General features: G+C 51.0%; 1 protein-coding gene across 6 annotated transcripts in view; it reads left to right on the forward strand.

Moving 5' to 3' along the window:
• Positions 1 to 17,898, forward strand: part of DLGAP2 (DLG associated protein 2) — a 442,191-nt gene that overhangs the window by 245,201 nt on the left and 179,092 nt on the right. The gene's annotated exons all lie outside the window — the stretch shown is intronic.

Genomic DNA, 17,898 nt, shown 5'->3' on the forward strand with positions numbered 1-17,898 from the left:
TGTTTCCATACTTGAGGTATTATGACAGTTTTCAAAATTCTTCCTGCATTCTTTAGGAATGTGATGCATAGAAACAGCCATGGTAACGTCAGTGACAGGTTTGGAAGTCTTCAGCTTTGCTGTCATGTGAAACATGAGACTTGGGACCCTGGTATTTCCAGGGTCAAAGGTAGGGTTGTCAGTGGTTTCAGGTGTGGTTCCGCCGCCCAGCGAGCTCACATGCTGTCGCCAACTGAGAGTTCGCCCACAGGTGCCGTCCTCCAGGCACTGGGGCACTTCATTATTTCTTGTCAGCATCTGTCGGTTGTCGTCCCTACACAGGGAGCATGCGTGTCCTGCTCTGTCTTTGTGTTTAATTCTGTCATCCCCCACAACACACACGTACATGCACACAACACACATGCACACACACGCAAACATACAGCACACACATGCACACACGCACACAGCTGGGGGAAGTTCCCATGCGCTGTGTACACTGGAGAAACCGCAGCTCGCCCGCACGGCAACATGTGTTCTCGTCTGTTGTTTCTATTCCCTGGGACGGCTACGTGGGCTGTGTAGAGAGGGGTTTGCTGTTTGCTGTCACAGGAGCAGCTTTAGGTCCCAACAAGTCAGCACACTCATGTCGGGTGCTGAGGCTGAGTCAGGCTGGAGAGTTCCCTCGGGGGTCCTCGCTCAGTGGACATCACAGCAGTGGCGTCGACTGTGGAGTGGCCCCAGGCTGACCCTGATGGCCACCCAGCCTCCCACACCACCAGCACCCAAGTGTCGTGGCCACAGGTCCAGAGCCCGCATGCCCTGTGCCTTCAGATGGCTGACCAGAGCCAGCCGTCCTGGCCCGGGTCGGGCGTGCTTTCCCCGGCAGCCTGCTCTGGCACCGCTTCCTCATCACACACATTGTCAGCCGCACCCAAGGTGTTAAAGTGTCGCGAGAAGAGGGAAGACACATGTTTGTTATTGCCCTGGGGGCAATACAAGGAATATTTAGAGTGAGACCAAGTTGACTCCATGGAAAACGGAGGCCAGCTGTCGGTGGAGGACACCCTGAGGGCTGGCCCGGTCGGGCAGGGGCAGGTGACCGTCCAGGGAAGGCGGACATGGGGCGATGGTGTCTTAGCTGCCGCCTGCCCCCCACCCATCTCCGCTCTGCTGTGCATCTCTGAAGCAATTTGGCAGTTCAGATATGCAGGTGGAGTCACTCCAAAGCCGAGAGGGAGGCGAGGCATGATTTGATGGCATGGTCTCAGCTGTGCTGTGTTTTTTGAAAAGCACTATCATATGAATATTCATACATTTTTAAATAATTTAAGTAATTAGTCTAAGTGAGAGCTGGCTGGGTGCACTGAGTGGAATCTGAAATCAGCTTTTTTGTTCAGTAATTTTTTCAGCAGCTTCTATCAGTTAACTGACAAACACCTTCATACAGAAAGAATCAGAGCCAGAGGCTGGAAACAGAATGTTCCAGATCTGGACGCCTGGTGTTCGTTACATCCAGAAGGTTAAGGCATCAACTCATTTAGCGTCTCTCCTTCTTGTCAGGAAGCTGTTGGCAGTCTTTCACTGCTCAGCCAGTGAAGTGGGCACCCCCATTTGCATTTTAATGATGACTTCTCTGGGAGAGAGGTGCAGACTGAGTAATTAGCATCGGCTCAGATGATAGTATCTGTCACGCCAGTGAGACTGGGAACAAAGTTTACAGGATGCTAGAGACCTCCAATTCTGCAGCGATGGGTCCCTGTAATGCTGTGGCCTGTTTTTCATAGAACTGAAAATTTTAGTTGTATATAAAACCTAGATCACAATTTCAATATGCAAATACATGGCAAGGTTTCTGAAATCTGGATGACTGTTTTTATGGGGTGAAATGTTTAATGGGTGTATTGGTTAGTGTCTTTTTTCCTATTCAGAAAATGCAGACAATTCAACTCTGAATCTTGACAGAGGAGCAGGAAAGTGGAGGAGGCTTTTAGTGAATCAGCTTTATTGTGCCGTCGAAAGCACAGAGTGACTATAGTGTTTCGCTAACTGGGGACCTATTCCCCCAAAAATAAAAAATAAAAAAATAAGTTTAAAATTTACTAACAACAGTCTTATTTGTTAAAATAATTTGCTATAGTAACATAAGAAGACTGTTTCAATATGTATCATTTTCCTGGTGGTTCCTGTTACTTATTAGATATTGGCAATAACTGGATATTACATGGCAAGAAGACCATTTTGTTCCTCTATCTCAAGTGCTCCTAAGGGTTCTGTATGATGTCACCCATCAATTTTGTACAGGAAAATAATTTGAGAGGATATGATCCATTTCAAGCCGTACTGACAGGTACATGATGCCACCTGCTTTTTAACCAGACCACAGGGACAGCTACGGACATTGGGTAGGACCACACGTGTCAATTCATGGATTTGTCTGTTTGTTTACATTTCTGTGATTCAGTCTGCCCTCCTGGCAAATAGACTTTCTGGTGTGGGAACAAGGTGCTGGTGCGTGGCCGGGTGAGAACTGATTCACAGTCCACGACAGAGTGATAACAATGTCTTGGATGTGTTATTTAACCTGATTAAAAGTAAGAAATAAAATGTGCTATTACGATATAAATTTGGCACAAAAGGGATATGCTATAAAATGTGGGGACAGATGTTAGCACGGAAGAGTTTTCAGTGAAGGAGGCCTCAGGTTTGTAGTGTCAAAAGCAGTGGACGTTTGTGGTGACATGACTATGCACTGGATTATTGGGAAGCGTTACTTGTAGAATTCCCGTCTCAGAAGCAAAATAGAGGTTTTTAAAAAAGTTTAAGGTATGAGATGTTCTTTCTAAACTTTTTTTTTTTTAACTTTGACACAAATTGCGTTGTGCTGTTGGAGCTTTGGACACACACACAGACTGACAGACTGATACTTTACTGTAGACAGAAGAAGCTGGGCGTCTGCCTGTCCCCTCCCACCTCAGGGAAGGACAGTGGAGGTTCTTTCCTGTGTTAGTAGCAAGTGTTCTTGATGTTTAAATGCAAATATTCACGATTTCCCCACAGACTCTAAACGGAAATTTCACAGTTTTGTGCCATTGAATATATATCACCTGCGATCGAAAGGCGTCGTTACAACTGAGGAAAAACAAGGTTGCTTTTTGGAAACTGAGCATCACAGGGTTTCGAAAGAAGCATTTCTGCCCCCTCCCAGCCCCTTTCCATGCCAGTCCCTGGAAAGGGAGGCTGTCTTCTTTCCAAGTACAACTGCTACCCCCCTCATTTTGAGAGCGTACCTTTTAAATTGCATGCTTTAGATAAAATGCGGTTTACTGATTTCCGTTCTCGGATGGTTAGTGGAGCGTACCCGGCATTTGTTACATTGCCAACATGTGCCACCACTCTAGACAAAATTAGTGTTGCTTAGGGACTAAGGAATTCAACTGATTTTTGAGAGAAGATAGAACTCCACTCCAGCCATCTGTCTGCTAGAACCTAAAAATGGCTAGTGTTTTACTGGAAATTGGAGTGTCTGGGGTAAGAGAGGGATGCTCTCCCCTCACAGTTTGTGGCGCGGGACATCAGAAAGCATGGGAGGCTGAGCTGATGCGGCATCTCTGCCCCGCCCCCCACAAACTCACAAACTCGCTGTGTGATATGTATCAGAATTTGCTTTCAGTGCTCAGTTGAGCTTCAGTGAAAGAAAGGGAAGCCCCTGGGTCCCGAGAATTAAGAAAGAATGATAACTGGAAGGTAAGCACGTGTCAAGCCTGCCGTAGCCCCTGAGAAACAACACCCAGGAGGGATGTTGGGATTGGGAAGAGCTGTAACACTCGGGCAGGTGAGAAGTGCAGCTGCCGTCGCGAGGCCTGGGGGGACGTGCCCCTGGAAGGAAGCCTGAATCTCAGTAGGTTTCCCTGTCTGTAGGAAACACTGGCCTGAGAAAGTCCACAGGAAGCTTATCACACTTCCAGGGTCCTGGGTGGATGTAAAGTTGCAACAAGAGGCACACACGCGGGGGTGGGTGTGCGAGCTGAGTCGCGACTACTTGTGTGCTGCGGAAGGGCCACGTGGTGAAATCAGAGTGAACATTGTTCCCGCGCAGTTATCATTCTGTTGGCCCCCGAGGGCTGTGGCAGAATCAAAATCACAAATTATCAAGACAGTCTTTGACAACACAGATTCATGTGACTCCTCCTCCACTAAACACCCCACCCCCGTAGAAAAACATACAATAAAATACTACAACCCATATAAAGGAACTTCAAGGGGGTGAGAAGACATGACAGAAGAATGAGCAACAAAAGTGCTAGGAGTGACAGACTGTAACAGACTATAGATATTGGCTATGTTTGAAATTATTAAGTAGATTCCCAAAAGAAAAAGGGACCACAATAAAAGAAACATCTAGTATGAAAAAAGACATTAAAAACAAACAATAGCTAGAAACAAGACCTGTCATGTAAATTCACTGCTGTGTCCATATGTTATAAAGTGGATTAGACAGAACTGAAAAGAAAATGACCAAACTAGAAAATAGATATAAGGATATTACCTAGAATTTCCCATGAAAACATAAAGGGTGATATGAAACGGGAATTAAGATGCATGAAAGATGGCTTCTCTGGATCAAATGAGAAATTAAAGGGCATAAAGAAAACCCAAGCGGCATTACTCAAATAAAGGCTGCGATTTTTCCAGAACTGACAAACTTTCTTGTGCCTAGTTGGTCTAAAGACTCCCAATACTGAAACCCAATAAATAAAAACACATCCCTGTGTTGTAAAGTGAAACTTCAGAATACAAAAATAATCTTAACTATCTCCATGGGAACGAACAGATACTCCCAGTGCAGTGGTTCCCAGGAGGCTTGTAGCCATCAAATAGATGCTGGTGGCTTTGGAATCGAACCTGAAAGTTGCTGAGAAGATGAAGGGAGGGAGTAAGGACCCCACCACACAGTGTGGGGTGCGATGGGGAGAGGCGGGGAGGCTCAGGAAACCCGAGACGCACGACAGAAACGACAAGCAGTCACTAGTGAGTGATAAAAGGATGGTCTCTAAGGAGCTAACACAATCGTCTACTTTAGAATAGACTCGAAATATTCAAAGAGAGAAGAAGGGAAGGAGGTTACAAGGAGAAACTAAAATCTAAACTTCTGTTTGGAGGCCCCCTGGCCCAGCACACAGGCTCTCGCTGGAGGCTCGGTCATCGCGAGAGCACGCGAGCTGTCAGAGCGTCCCTGGCCGCTGTCCCTGTGAGCACGCTGCCCCCCGCCCCCGCCGTCTGCTGAGGGGGGTTCTTGCCCAGTTCACAGCGGTTAATGTTTTGCATGACCTCAGTCCTTTTATACTTGTGGCTTAAGTGGCATTTCAGCAAGTGCGTGCCCAAACAATTCGTGCTGTTAGTGGAAGTATTTGCACAGACCAGGACCCTCTTGGTTTCAAGAGGAGCACAGATTCACATGGACCACTCCCTTGGGGGGCCTCTCTGCTCTCCCTTCCTGGGGTCCCCAAAGCTCAGAGAACACAGCTTCCCATCACCCCAGGCTTTCTAGCAGCTGTACCTGTGTGTTCTGAAGCACAGGTCCGATTCTGTCACTCCCTTCCTCACATAGTGTCAGGGTCCCTCGTCTGTGGCTGAATTCCCCACTCAGAATCTCCTAAGCTTTCCGGAACCTGCCTTCCCAACCCCATATAGCCACTTGTAAGGGGCCCCCTCCATGCGCCGCTCACCACATACCGACGGTCCCTGAGTGCACTCTGGGCTCGGAAGGGTTCACGTGACGTGAGGGACAGAGGAGGGAGGAGTGCTGCGTGGGGACGGTGCGTGTGCGTGCGTGTGTGTGAGATGAGCATAGAGAAAAGCATCGATGGTACACGGCGTGGTTTGCTTTCACTATCTCAGCAGAGGTGAGGGTTTGCATGGCTGGGGGAGAGGACATGTGATGCTTTGTATTAAAAAAGGCAAAGTCTGGGGAATGCCTGCGGGGCCGGCCTGCTATCTGCCTGGTGGGACCGTGTCCTCCCCATCAGGAGCCACACGCCCCTGGGGCTGAGGTCCACGCCCACCCGTGACCGTGCCTCAGGCTGCCCACTCTCCCTGCTCTGCAGAAGCCTGCTGTGGCCCGGGCCACGCCCTGGTTTGGTACGTCCGCACTTGGAGCCCAGGGACCGCGTCACTTGCACCCTTACCCTCCACTGCACCCGCAGAGCTCTTTGCACCTCTGTCCCGTCCTTTCCAGTCAAATGCGTAAAGCTGACCATCGACTCTCTGGTCTTGTTACCAACAAAGGCGGTTTTGTTAGCTTCGCCTGGAGTCAGAGGTGAAGCCACAGCTATTGAGTGTGATGAAAGCGAGTAGAGATGGGCTGAACTGCATGTACCACTGGTGTCTGAGATGGTCACAGTTGTGCAGGGTGCAGAATGCTATAAGATGCACACGTTTCTTTACTTTCAGATTACACAGTACCTGAGATCCAAGCATTCAGCTGGCATTGAAACAACTTTACCTCACTAATTTGCTCAAGAAATAAGTAAATTTTTCACTTTTCGTCACCAAGTAATTTAAATATCAGGGTTCAGGTTCCATGGTTTAGACACGTGTCTTCTTGTTGCTGAAGTTCTGCCTGTTTGCTGTGTTTGGAGCATGTCTGGGACACAGACATACACACCGGCCCTGGACTTGGACTTGGACGGTGACGAGGAGCCAGATCAGAGCTCCTCTTAGCGGCTCGCGGCAAGTTCTTTGAAACACTGAAAACATGGCTCAGGAGGGAGATTTAACGTGAGGCCAGCATTCGCCCTCACCTTCCATGGTACGGTGTCACCACTTTGCAAGCAAGAACTTTGTTCTGAAGGTGACAACCATCCGTGCCATCCCACGGCGCACGCGTAAAACACGCAGCCTGAGTGTCTTCTGGTCGGCCTGCTGCGAGTTCAGTCTCCTGACTCCCTCTGATCTTCTGAAGCCCAGGAGCACATAGAACGTGGTGTCTACGTGAAGTCGCCTTCCCGCAGCGTGGACGTGTCTTCCTGCCGTCTTCCATTCTGCACATTGTGCTGGGCCCGGGGTTCTGGGAGCGTCACCCCACGGGGCACCAGGACTTTGGAAGATGCAGGCTCCTGCCTGCCGTGGTGGTGGTGAGCCCGGGGCCCGTGCAGGACAGCCAGGCCCTGCTCCCCAGTCTGATGAGTGGGGGACAGAGCAGGGACAGGAGGGAAAGCCCAGTGAAACTTGGGGGCGTCGCTGTGGTGCCCTCGAGACTATATATCTGGGCACGCGCTCACCACCGGCCAACCTGCCGCCTTCTCCGCCCCTCCTTCCTTTGTGGCCGCATTTCACCAGCACTCCGTGAGTCCCATGACACCGTCCTGGGCGCTGGAGGAGCTGGAGGGTGTTCCCACCTGGAAGGAGCTCAGCCCAGAGTTCCACAGTTCTCAGAGAACATGCTAGAAGGACCGCCCCTCATGGGCCCGAGCTCCGTCACTGGGGCTTCAGGGTGGAGGTGACCTGATCCCAAGGTCACACCAGTGACCCTCCTGCAATACTTGCTTTGCTCAGGTATTTTTGTGTCTAAATGGGCTGGGTTTTAGGTATCATTTGTCTTTTTAAGTGACTGACAGAAATGAGAAACCCTTGCTTGCTCTGAAGCCCCTAGTGAGTAACGATCCGTATTCACAGTTCTGCTTCCCTCTGTTCCCTCTTATTAGCAGGGCTATGAATCACCAACAATTGCGTTTTTACAGCATTTTTCTTTATAGAATGACCTTGGAAGCAAAATACTCCAATGCAGAATGAGTGTGTAGGCCGCCCCCCCAGCTTGTGATACGTGGCCCAGAACTCAAGCCGTGAACCAGGAAGTAAGCAGAAACGCTGGTAAGAATTTGCAGAGGTGGACAGACACCGTGTTTTTACAACAGGAGAATTGCTGAGGCATCATGGGAGCACCGTGGTCTTGGAACCAGAAAAGCAAACTGAATGTCAAACTACTTTTCCACAAACGCTGAGCTAAGGCTTTTCTGTCTTCCTGGCACTGCTGAGGGGCTCGCGTGAGATAAGGGACACGCGCTCCTGAGGACCTGAAGTCTGTCTTCCCGGGCCGGGGAATCCTGCAAACACTATAGACAACGGGCTGTTTCCATTTCTTTATTTTTCTTAGTTTTCCATTAGAAACGCCCCCGAGGCTTCTCACTGCACACGGACAGCCCCCTCGGAGGTCAGATCACACGTGACCGCAGCACAGAGCCCGGGGACTGCGGGGCTGGTAGCACAGGATTCAGAGTCAGGTCCCGAGCCGCGCCGGCAGGGCCTGGCTGGGACCTGCTGCCTTGAGGCTGCCCGTGTGTGGCGGGGCGCAGCGACGGTGTGGTCGCCGAGTCGCAGTGCTCGGGCAGCACTAACGGCACAGAGCCGGGTGTTGCTCTCAGGGGTTTCCCAAACTGCCCTGCGTCCCCTAACAAACGAATACAACTGCGACTGAGAAGTGCGGCATGGTCCTCATGGCACCAAGCCCAGGGCTGCACAGCCTCCTGCAGGGACCCCGGCCTTCGTGTGGCCACATGGCCGTTTGCACGCCTGCCTGTAGCCAGGGTCACAGAGGAGAAACACGGGAGCCCCGGGCTCCAGCAGCTTCCCACCGGCCTCCTGGACTTCTGTCGTGCAGGGTGTCATGCAGGGTCTCTGCTCCCGCTCCCCACATAAGAACGCACGATGTGGCCAGGCCCAAAAGGAACACCCACGGAGCCATAGATAGTGGACTCATACCACTGTGGTCTCACTGGAGGCTGCGTTCACACGACGTGCGACCTGCTGTCTGCTTTTCTGCCAACTGACCGACGACTCTCCTCCACTCTCCTCCACTCTGCTCTTCTTCCCTCCGTAGCCACAGCAGTTATATTAGTGGACAATGGCTCAATGCTTACAGCTGACGGCCATCTACCACCTGAGCCAGCACCCCTCCATATGAGGCCAAGAGCCTGGAAACTGCTCTCTGGGGCTCTGTCCCCACAGCTTCCCACGCCTAATGCCTCCCCACGCACGTGCCTGTCTGCAGGCCCGACCCCGGCCTCCCTGCGGCTGCTGTTCCCAGGGCCTGCCCTGCGCGTGCAGGTTGTTTCCGGGACGTTGTGCGTGATTCGCGTGCTGCTTGGTGAGATTCGGGCTGAGAACGGGACACGTGGCAAAGAACGCAGACGGGAACTGCGTTTTCAGAATTTCAGAACAGTCATAACTGACGCCCCATTTCCTGTTATTCACATCTATTCTCCTCCCTGCACCTTCGGTGAAAGCCATGTAGGTAATTTCAGCAGATTAACTACCAGTGGACTAAGGAATAAATTGTTAAATAAATAAAGAATAAGTGCGTGAAAGAAAACCAATGTGAAAGGGGAAAAAAGAAAATAGGAATACAAGATTAGGGCTGCACAGATTTGGGTACAAACCCAGCTTTCTCCCGTGGAAACTGTGTACCTTGGGCAAATTGTGTGATTTCACTGACTCTGAAGTCTTCACTTACAAAATGGGTTAAATAGTAGCTACATTCCAAGCAGTTTGGGCAGTTACGGTGGTGAGCGTGGTGCCTGGTACATAGCAGGGACTCAGTGACACGCTCGTGTGTCATTTATTTTGTTATTTATGCTTCTGTTCCGTTGTGGATCGTTCATTTTGTGTTTGATTCAGTGTCTGCTTGTTGGGTGTTCTTCTCGGAGGAAGTGCAGGGAACACTGGGATAGTCGTGCATCTGAAGAGAATCTGGGAATTAAAGCCACAGCCGTATCAACAGCCACAAGGAAGCAATAGTTGTAATGATGATGATTAACTGTTGTTTTATAAAAAGTGGTTCCCACACAGTAAACGGGATGAGCGGTTTCTAGAGGGGTTGCTTTGGCTGGGATGGCGCAGGGGCATGCTGGGTAAGGCGAGGTGGGAGGTGACACAGGGCCTCGCTCACAGCTTAGGCCCGAAGGCTGCGTCGCTGTCCCTGGTGCTGCTCGGGCCTGGCCCGTGTTTGGAGCCCAGCAGTGCCTATGGGCTCACTGTCAGTCCCTCGCTGCTGCAGTCTGTCTTCCTGACACTGGTGACAGCCGGACAGAAGAGCAGAGGCCCCTCGCATGCCAGTGGACCTGCCCTGAGGAGAGTTCAGGTGGGAGAGGACCGAGGGGGAGTAGGGTAATGGTTTGCTTAACAACAGGCTCAGTGACCTGAGGACCGTGTAATTCCCATTCGGTCTTTCTGGGTGTGAGTAGGTGGGAATTCCTGGCAGTGTGACTGAAGAGTGACCCTTGGAGGAATGAGCTGAATCGCCGTCAGGAAGAGTCACGGCTTTGACACAGGTCCCACGTCCCACGGAGCAGTCTGGTTGGTCCTACAGGGAGTGTGCACTGACAGGACTCTTTCAACAGGCATGTTTACCATTGTTTTCAGTAATAAAATTAGAATGATTTCCGTGTTTTCCATTTTCTCAAATTCTAAAATAGTTACTTAGGTATCATGAAGCAATAGCAAGACAGTTAATGTACTGACATATAAGAAGCGATTGGAATATGTGAATTTAAGGTAAAACAGGTAAATTGAATTTGAATTGATACTTCTGCAGGTAGCATTTACCTTTAGTTTTGATTAGGGCCATCGAAACACGGGAGTCAGTGCACAGAAAGGGTCAGCACTGAGCTACGTGCAGGGGTCTTCTGACAATTAACATCCAGGAGACAAATAAAGGCGTGTCCTGCAACCTTTAATTTGTGTTATGATGGCACCAGAGAAGGCAAACACCTTCAGTGTTGGGAGGGGTGGTCAGATGCCAGGCATTGGATGCAGCAAAGGTGTCTGCAGTGACAAGAACTAGTGAACAGTGGCTCCAGGGGGCCACAGGAGCTGTTTCTGGAAGGCAGTTGTTTGTCTGGATGGATGTGGTCAGGTTGTTCAGAAGGGGGCCTGCACCCCCCCAAGTACTTGTGGGCCCTGGTGCCAGGCCATCAGGTGGTGTAGCGTGGGGGCAGGGGCGCTCCTCTGACTGTGCCAGTTGGAGACTTCAGTTGTCACCAACCTGCCACATCCTTGCTTGGGGCATGTAAGGCACACATTGCTGGACGCCTCAGCCGATGGGGTCACCTGCCTCTCACCAGACCTCGGCCTCAGACCCACGTGCAGGTAGGACTCATGGTGACCTGGGTTTCTCTCTGTCCTCAGAGTTTCCTGACAACAGACGATGAAGAGCTGTGCTCACTGTGAGTTTACGGGAAAGGGTCGAAGTAACTAACTGTCACTGTAGGGCTTCTGGACTCGGTTCCAGCTAAAAAGGGAAAAATACATGAAATTCCATATAAAATAAGAAACTTTGGAGAGCTCTCTAAGGACTAGAATAAAATAGGGTTTTTGTTAAAAATCAATGCTATTCTTTGTACAAATGTTCATTTGCCATACGTGTTTTATTTGTCCAAACGCTTTGTCTAGACCTTACTAGAAAGACTACAGCCATAGAGGACACCTGGGGAGCATGGGACAGAGCGTCCCTTTATTATTCTTCTTTATAATAAAACCAAGCTATACATATTCTAGTCGTTTAATGAATATTTCTAATTTTCACAAAGGCACTACATAGCCTTTCCTCAGTCTTATGAGTTCATTCTCTATACAACATGTAAGCCCTACGCCGCCCCTGACACCCCCACGCCGCCCCTGACACCCCCACGCCGCCCCTGACACCCCCACGCCGCCCTGACACCCCCACGCCGCCCCTGACACCCCCACGCCGCCCCTGACACCCCCGCCGCCTGACACCCCCACGCCGCCCCTGACACCCCCACGCCCTGACACCCCGCCCCTGACACCCCGCGCCGCCCCTGACACCCCCGCCGCCCCTGACACCCCCCGCCGCCCCTGACACCCCGCCCCTGACACCCCCGCCGCCCCTGACACCCCCGCGCCGCCCTGACACCCCCGCGCCGCCCCTGACACCCCCGCCGCCCCTGACCCCCGCGCCGCCCCTGACACCCCCGCGCCGCCCCTGACATCCCCGCGCTCTCCATGCACCTTCTGCTCCGTGTTCACAGGCTTCTTACTTTGAACTCTGATTAACAGCTAGACACCACATGGCTCTTGAAATGTTGTGTCTCCTTTTAACAAATTCTACAAAAAAAGCTTTATAAACTTATTCTCTGCGTTTTCACTTCCCTGTGAACTGTGAACTCTATTCCACAGCATCAAATGCGCTTCGAGATACCACTTGAGTGGTCATGTATTATTCTGTTGTGTTGCTCCACTGTGATGTATTGGATTAATCCCTTTTAATGGAATTTTAAGCTGTTTCTAATCTTTTTGCTAATATAAATTATACCTTCATGAATATATTCATAGGTTTATCTGTGCACTCCTTTATGATTATTCCTTAGGGTGGATTCTAGAACCCAGAAATCCAGTTGTTAATTGGAAATGTGGTGACTTCATTAATGGATTTCAGAACACAGGAGTGACCTGTAACCCAGGCTTGTGCTGTCCTGAAGGGATGACACAGCCCTACAGGTACAGCCCCCTGCCCCCTGCTGGGAAGCGTGTGACTTTGTAGTGATTGTCCAGCAGAGATGCAGACAGCCTGTCTCACTGGGCAGTACCAGCGCGGGGGTGCAGACAGGAGCACAGCAGGGAAGGGGTGTCGGCAGAAAGCCATGTACAAACACTTGATGAATGAGCAGTGATGGGCAGGGAGGGTGCCCGGGGAGGGCCACTCTGAGCAGGAGGCGGCAGGTTACAGAAATGATTAGAAAAAAGACGATTCTGCCCGATGCTAGCCAGGCACATAAACAGAGTGGGGGCCTTCCCCTGAGCAGCGCTAGCTCTGGGATCGTGTTGGGTCCGTGGCCCCTGTGGGTGTCATGTCCCCTAGCGGCTGGGCATGTGACGTGCATGACAAAGTCGGCAGGTCCTGGGAGTCGTCACAACTCACAAGGAAAAACCTCTTGAGTTTCAGTTAATTTACCACAGTTCTGGTAAACGGGCTTGGGAGGAAGGTAGCTAGGGGTGGGAACTGCTGAGAGAACAAATGAACGTTTATTCTTAATTTGCCCGAGTCAGTAGTTGTCTTTAATGGTCTCTTCCAGTCCACCGGGCAGCAGACATGGTCTTTCTGTTTTCCATTCATGCTGAGAAAGACCAGCACTGGGGCAGCGACACAGCCACGCCCGGCCCAGGGGCTCCCGGACGTGAGGGGGGCTGTGTTCCCTTCTTTCTCTGCCCCCAAGGAGCTGGACAACCTTGGACACACCACCAATCCTCAGGGTTCTCAGTTTATTTAATACAAGAGTCAAAAGAAAGGCTACGTACTTTCTACAATCTCGTCAGTCCTGCATCCGGGGATCAGGATAGAATTTTAAGGCACGAATGATCCTTGGTCTACGAGCCCCAACTCCTTCCACGTTACGAGTCATTCGCATCGTCTGGGGCATAGCTGACACTCAGCTGCTTTTCTTGTTGTTGGCTGAAGGAATAAATGCCAGGAAGAATAAATAAATTCCAGTACAATTAAATCCTTATGCTAACTGAAAAATACCTTTATACCATTTCATTTGCTTATTGAAGCTGTCAGTAACGCGATGAATCTTTAAAATCCAGGCTTTAATAAGGATGATATATTCCTTTAGTCAAATCATAGGATTATTGGAGAAAAGAGATACCCACATAGCTGATTGCATTCGGGGAAAAAACACCTTCATCTGTACTCTCTCCCTGATTTCTGTACCCATCCCATCTGTATCTTGTTCATATGCAGTTACAACGTTTGATGAACAACCATGTGATGAAGGTCCTGTTGACACCGAGAGGCTCACAGCTAGAAAAAAACTGCAGTCGTTCATTCTATGAAAACATGAGTACTTGTCAGTCTTCTCTGGGGAGGAGACTATTGGAAATATTTGTGCAGAGATATCCCCACAGTGATAAACCCATGACTGTTACACATAAGTGATTTCTTCCATTTCAGACTGAAAGAATAGAATACTCACAATGAATGAACTTTTTGTCACCCCAGGGAATCTATTTTAACTGCATAAATTTGCAAAGCAAGCAACAGAAGATAAACAAGTGGGACTCCATCAAACTGAAAAGCTTCTGCACAAAAAAGGAAACCATCAACAAAATGAAAAGATGACCTACTGAAATGGGAGAAAATACTTGCAAATCATATATCTGATATGGGGCTAATATCCAAAATTTATAAAGAAGTCATACAACTCTATAGCAAAAAACAAACAAACAAACAAAAAACCCCGAACACTCCATTTAAAAGATGGTCAGAGGAATTCAGTAGACATTTCTCCAAAGAACATACAGATGGCCAACAGACATATGCAAATATGCTCAATGTCACTAATCATCACAGAAATGAAAATAAAAACCACAATGAGATACCACCTCACTCCTGTCAGAATGGCCATCATCAATAAATCAACAAACAACAAGTGCTGGCGAGGATGTGGAGAAAAGGGAACCCTCGTGCACTGTTGGTGGGATTGCAGATTGGTGCAGCCACTATGGGAAACAGTATGGAGGGTCCTGAAAAAATTAAGACTAGAGCTGCCTAATGGCCTAGCAGTTCCTCTCCTGGGTGCGAGCTGTTGGGTGCCCTCCTCTTCCTGTGGGGCGCCCAGTGAGTCTCCTCAGAGCTGTGTCCCCTGCGCTGTCACCCTTGCTTTATCCGGCCTCCCCCTCCACGGGGTCTGTGCTTTATTTATCTTGTGTCTTGTCCGGAATGTGTGGGGCAGGTAGGTTGGTGGTTGGTGCATGTTCCTGTGTGTCCCCGGCCAGCTGGAGCCAAGGGTGGGCTGAGCAAGGCAGCCTCACCAGACTGTGGGGGGAAGACCCACGTGAGCGCTGCCCCACTGTCAACTCTCTCTCTCGGTCCCATCTCTCCCCTCTCTGTGCCTCTCTTGCACACCCACACAGACACACACGCACACACTCCTCCTGGTACAGACGCGGCACCCCCATCCCAGCAGGGAGCACAGGCAGCTCCCTCTGGGGACGGACCTTTCACTCGTTTTCCCTTCTGCCACCTTCCTGTGCAGTTTCTCTCAGCAGGATTAATGGTACAGAACGTTTTCCCTTTTTCTTTGAGTTTGGAGTTTTTCCTGAAGTAATCTACATTTCTCCGTTTCATTGCGTGCTGGACTTTATTTGTGATGTCCCCAGCTGTTGACCCCCAATTTAGACAGAAAACACTCTCACCTGCCCCCCTAGAATTCCTCAGGAGTGAGAGACCCAGGGCCCAGCCCTGCCCCCACCCTCACTGATACAAACAAACAGCCATTAACAGTTGGAACAGAGGACAATTGAGTGCCAGGATCTGTCCAGTTCTTGAAAATCTGCTTTTGTTGGATATTTGCCAGGCTGGGATCCGACCTGGCGGGAGGGCAGCTGGGCGGGAGGTGCCATCAGTCACCAGCCAGGGCCCTGCCTCCCCCTTCTCTACCGTCACATGTGGCATGCTTTACCGGTCTGTCACTGGAACTGGCTTTTTTTGGTCACATCACACTCAATTAGTGAACATTGTCTTGTGGCAGAAAATGTCACTTTCCCGTCAGAATGTTGCAGAAGCCACGTTGAGTCACGTTGTCCTCTGTTGTGTTGGGTGGCCAATGACCTTGCTACTGTGTCCCTTCTCAGGAGTCGTTTTCCCATTTCCCTGATGAGTGACCGAGACCGTTGGTGAGGAATTCTCACCTGTCAGATGCCCTGTGGGCTTGGGGACAAGTGTGCAGTGCGGGCACCCCACACGGCCCCCAGGACGCAGAAGCAACAGTGCGTCCGTACTGCGCTGAGTTTTTAGTTAGGACTAAACAAGCTGTTTACTGTCCTTATAGATTTTTAGTACTCGGACAGCCCATTAAAGCAATGTGTGTGAGAGAGAATCAAAGTCAGTTTTCGTTTTGAGCCGCTGGGTTTGTGGTTACTTCTTGTGCAGGAAAATATAATTTCTACACTGAATGTGATACTAATTGACATTTTACCGTGAGATCGTGAACTTAATTCAGTCAAGAATTAAAAAAACGAATAATCATGGTTAATTTGAGGGACATAACTGGTTTGCAGAAGTGAAGGAAATAACTGGAGAAGGCGAGTATCCGACAGAAGTCAGTGTCACCATGTCACACACTGGAAGAGACCGGCCGCCTGGCACCAGCCCATGTGCCCTCAGGTGTGGCAATGAGACTGGGTGACACCTTGCCACATGCCCTTCATTCAGCTTCATTTTTGCCCGCCAGCAGATACCACCCCAGACACCTTGGCAGCACATGTCGTAGACGCCAGGGCGTCCGGCAGCCTGGGCCCCTGTGCCCCTGGAGCCCACAGCCCCCACCGGGCACATGGGGGGCCTGCTGTCCTCTGTGTGGCCCCTTCCTCCCCCCGAGTGCAGGGCAGGCTGGTAGCTGCCACGTCAGCCAGGAAGTGACATGCGTGCTCCTCCCCGTCCACTGGTGCACGTCAGTGGTTTGGCCCCGTGGAATGGAGGGAGGTGGGCTGCTGCTGTGCAGCGTGCCCCCTGTGGAGGGACGGGCGTGAACCCCCGGGGGCGCGTGCCTACCTCTAGTGTTTAGGAGTCATTTCCTCTGATCATCTCGCAGACACAAAGTTGCACAAGAGTAACATAAAGGCCAAGAAGAAAGTATTCCGTAGTAATGGAACCAGTTTTAAGGATTAGATTCCCTTCAGCTCAACTACGAGCAGACGGGCTCGCACGAGGCCGCTCGCTTGGCAGGGCTGCCCGCCAGCCTGCAGCTTGTACTTTGAAACGATCCTTTTCATGTGCTGTGAGCTTCTCAGAAGAAAAGTGTTGTCTAACCCAAAACTTGGTGACTGTAACCGGCCGTCTGTAGCCCGGGCTGCCCAGGGAAGTGGGTCAGGCCAGGTCTGAAGTGACTTCCTCGTGAGTGAAATGTTAAAGACGAGTCGGGGGCCTGCCACACGCGGTGAGCTCGGGTTGCCAGGCCAGGCTGCGTGCAGCACCCAGGGGTTAGGGATTTGGGGTGGGGGGCACAGCTCTGTCCACAGCAGCCGGCAAGGCCGAGCCTCTGTAATGCCTGCCTGAGTGGCCCCGGCCCACATGGATGATGTCTGGGCTTGAAGGTAGATCGTTAGAGCAGGAGGCATGGGCAGGACCAGGTGGGGACTCTGGCCACTCGAGTCCCCTCCCTCCAGTGGCATTTGCTGAAACACGCTCCGTACGTATCAGATGTGTAACAGGGTTTAACTACACCTCCTTGACCAGAGCCTGGGAAACGCGGCCCCACCTCAGGCGGGAAACACTGGATGCACACACAGGAGTGCGTCTGTCCTGCTCGGCCTTGCTCTGCTCAGCACATGACACACGGTTGATAAACCCAAGAGTTAGTGACCAGGCGTCGTGTCTGTGAAAGAGAACGACAGTCCGACTGCAACGGCCGCCCAGCAGCCCCGTCTGCACCTTCCTGGTCCCTGACCTGGAGACAAAAGGAAGGCGGCTGTCGCTTGTGGATAAAACAGTGTCTGCTGAGTGCCGACCCAGGCCGGCCTGGTCTGTTCTGTTCGGGCTACGCCATGGACAAGAGGGGCCCTCAGAACTGGGGAGACAGAAAATAAACAACTGCCGGGCCCCTCAGCCCAGTGTGCACAGTAGGGTACAGTTTCTGTACTTTCCCCAAATGACTTCGTCTACATCCTGAGCTGACAGTTCCAGCCAGTGAGGTTGGGGAAATCAAACAACTGACTTTGCGACACTCAGCTTGGCCGCTGTCACGTGGCTTGGTCTTGAGAATGCTCGCCTGGCCCATGCAGGTGTGTGAGAAGACCCAGCGCCCTCGCGAGACAGGCAGTGGCCCCGCTGGCCCTGCCCGGCCTCTGTCTCCTGGCCACGCCGCCCCTGCGAGGACATGCAGCTTTCCAGCCCCTTCCGTG

This window comes from Rhinolophus sinicus, linkage group LG04, assembly GCF_036562045.2.
Source record: "Rhinolophus sinicus isolate RSC01 linkage group LG04, ASM3656204v1, whole genome shotgun sequence".
In the NCBI taxonomy this organism is placed as follows: domain Eukaryota; kingdom Metazoa; phylum Chordata; class Mammalia; order Chiroptera; family Rhinolophidae; genus Rhinolophus; species Rhinolophus sinicus.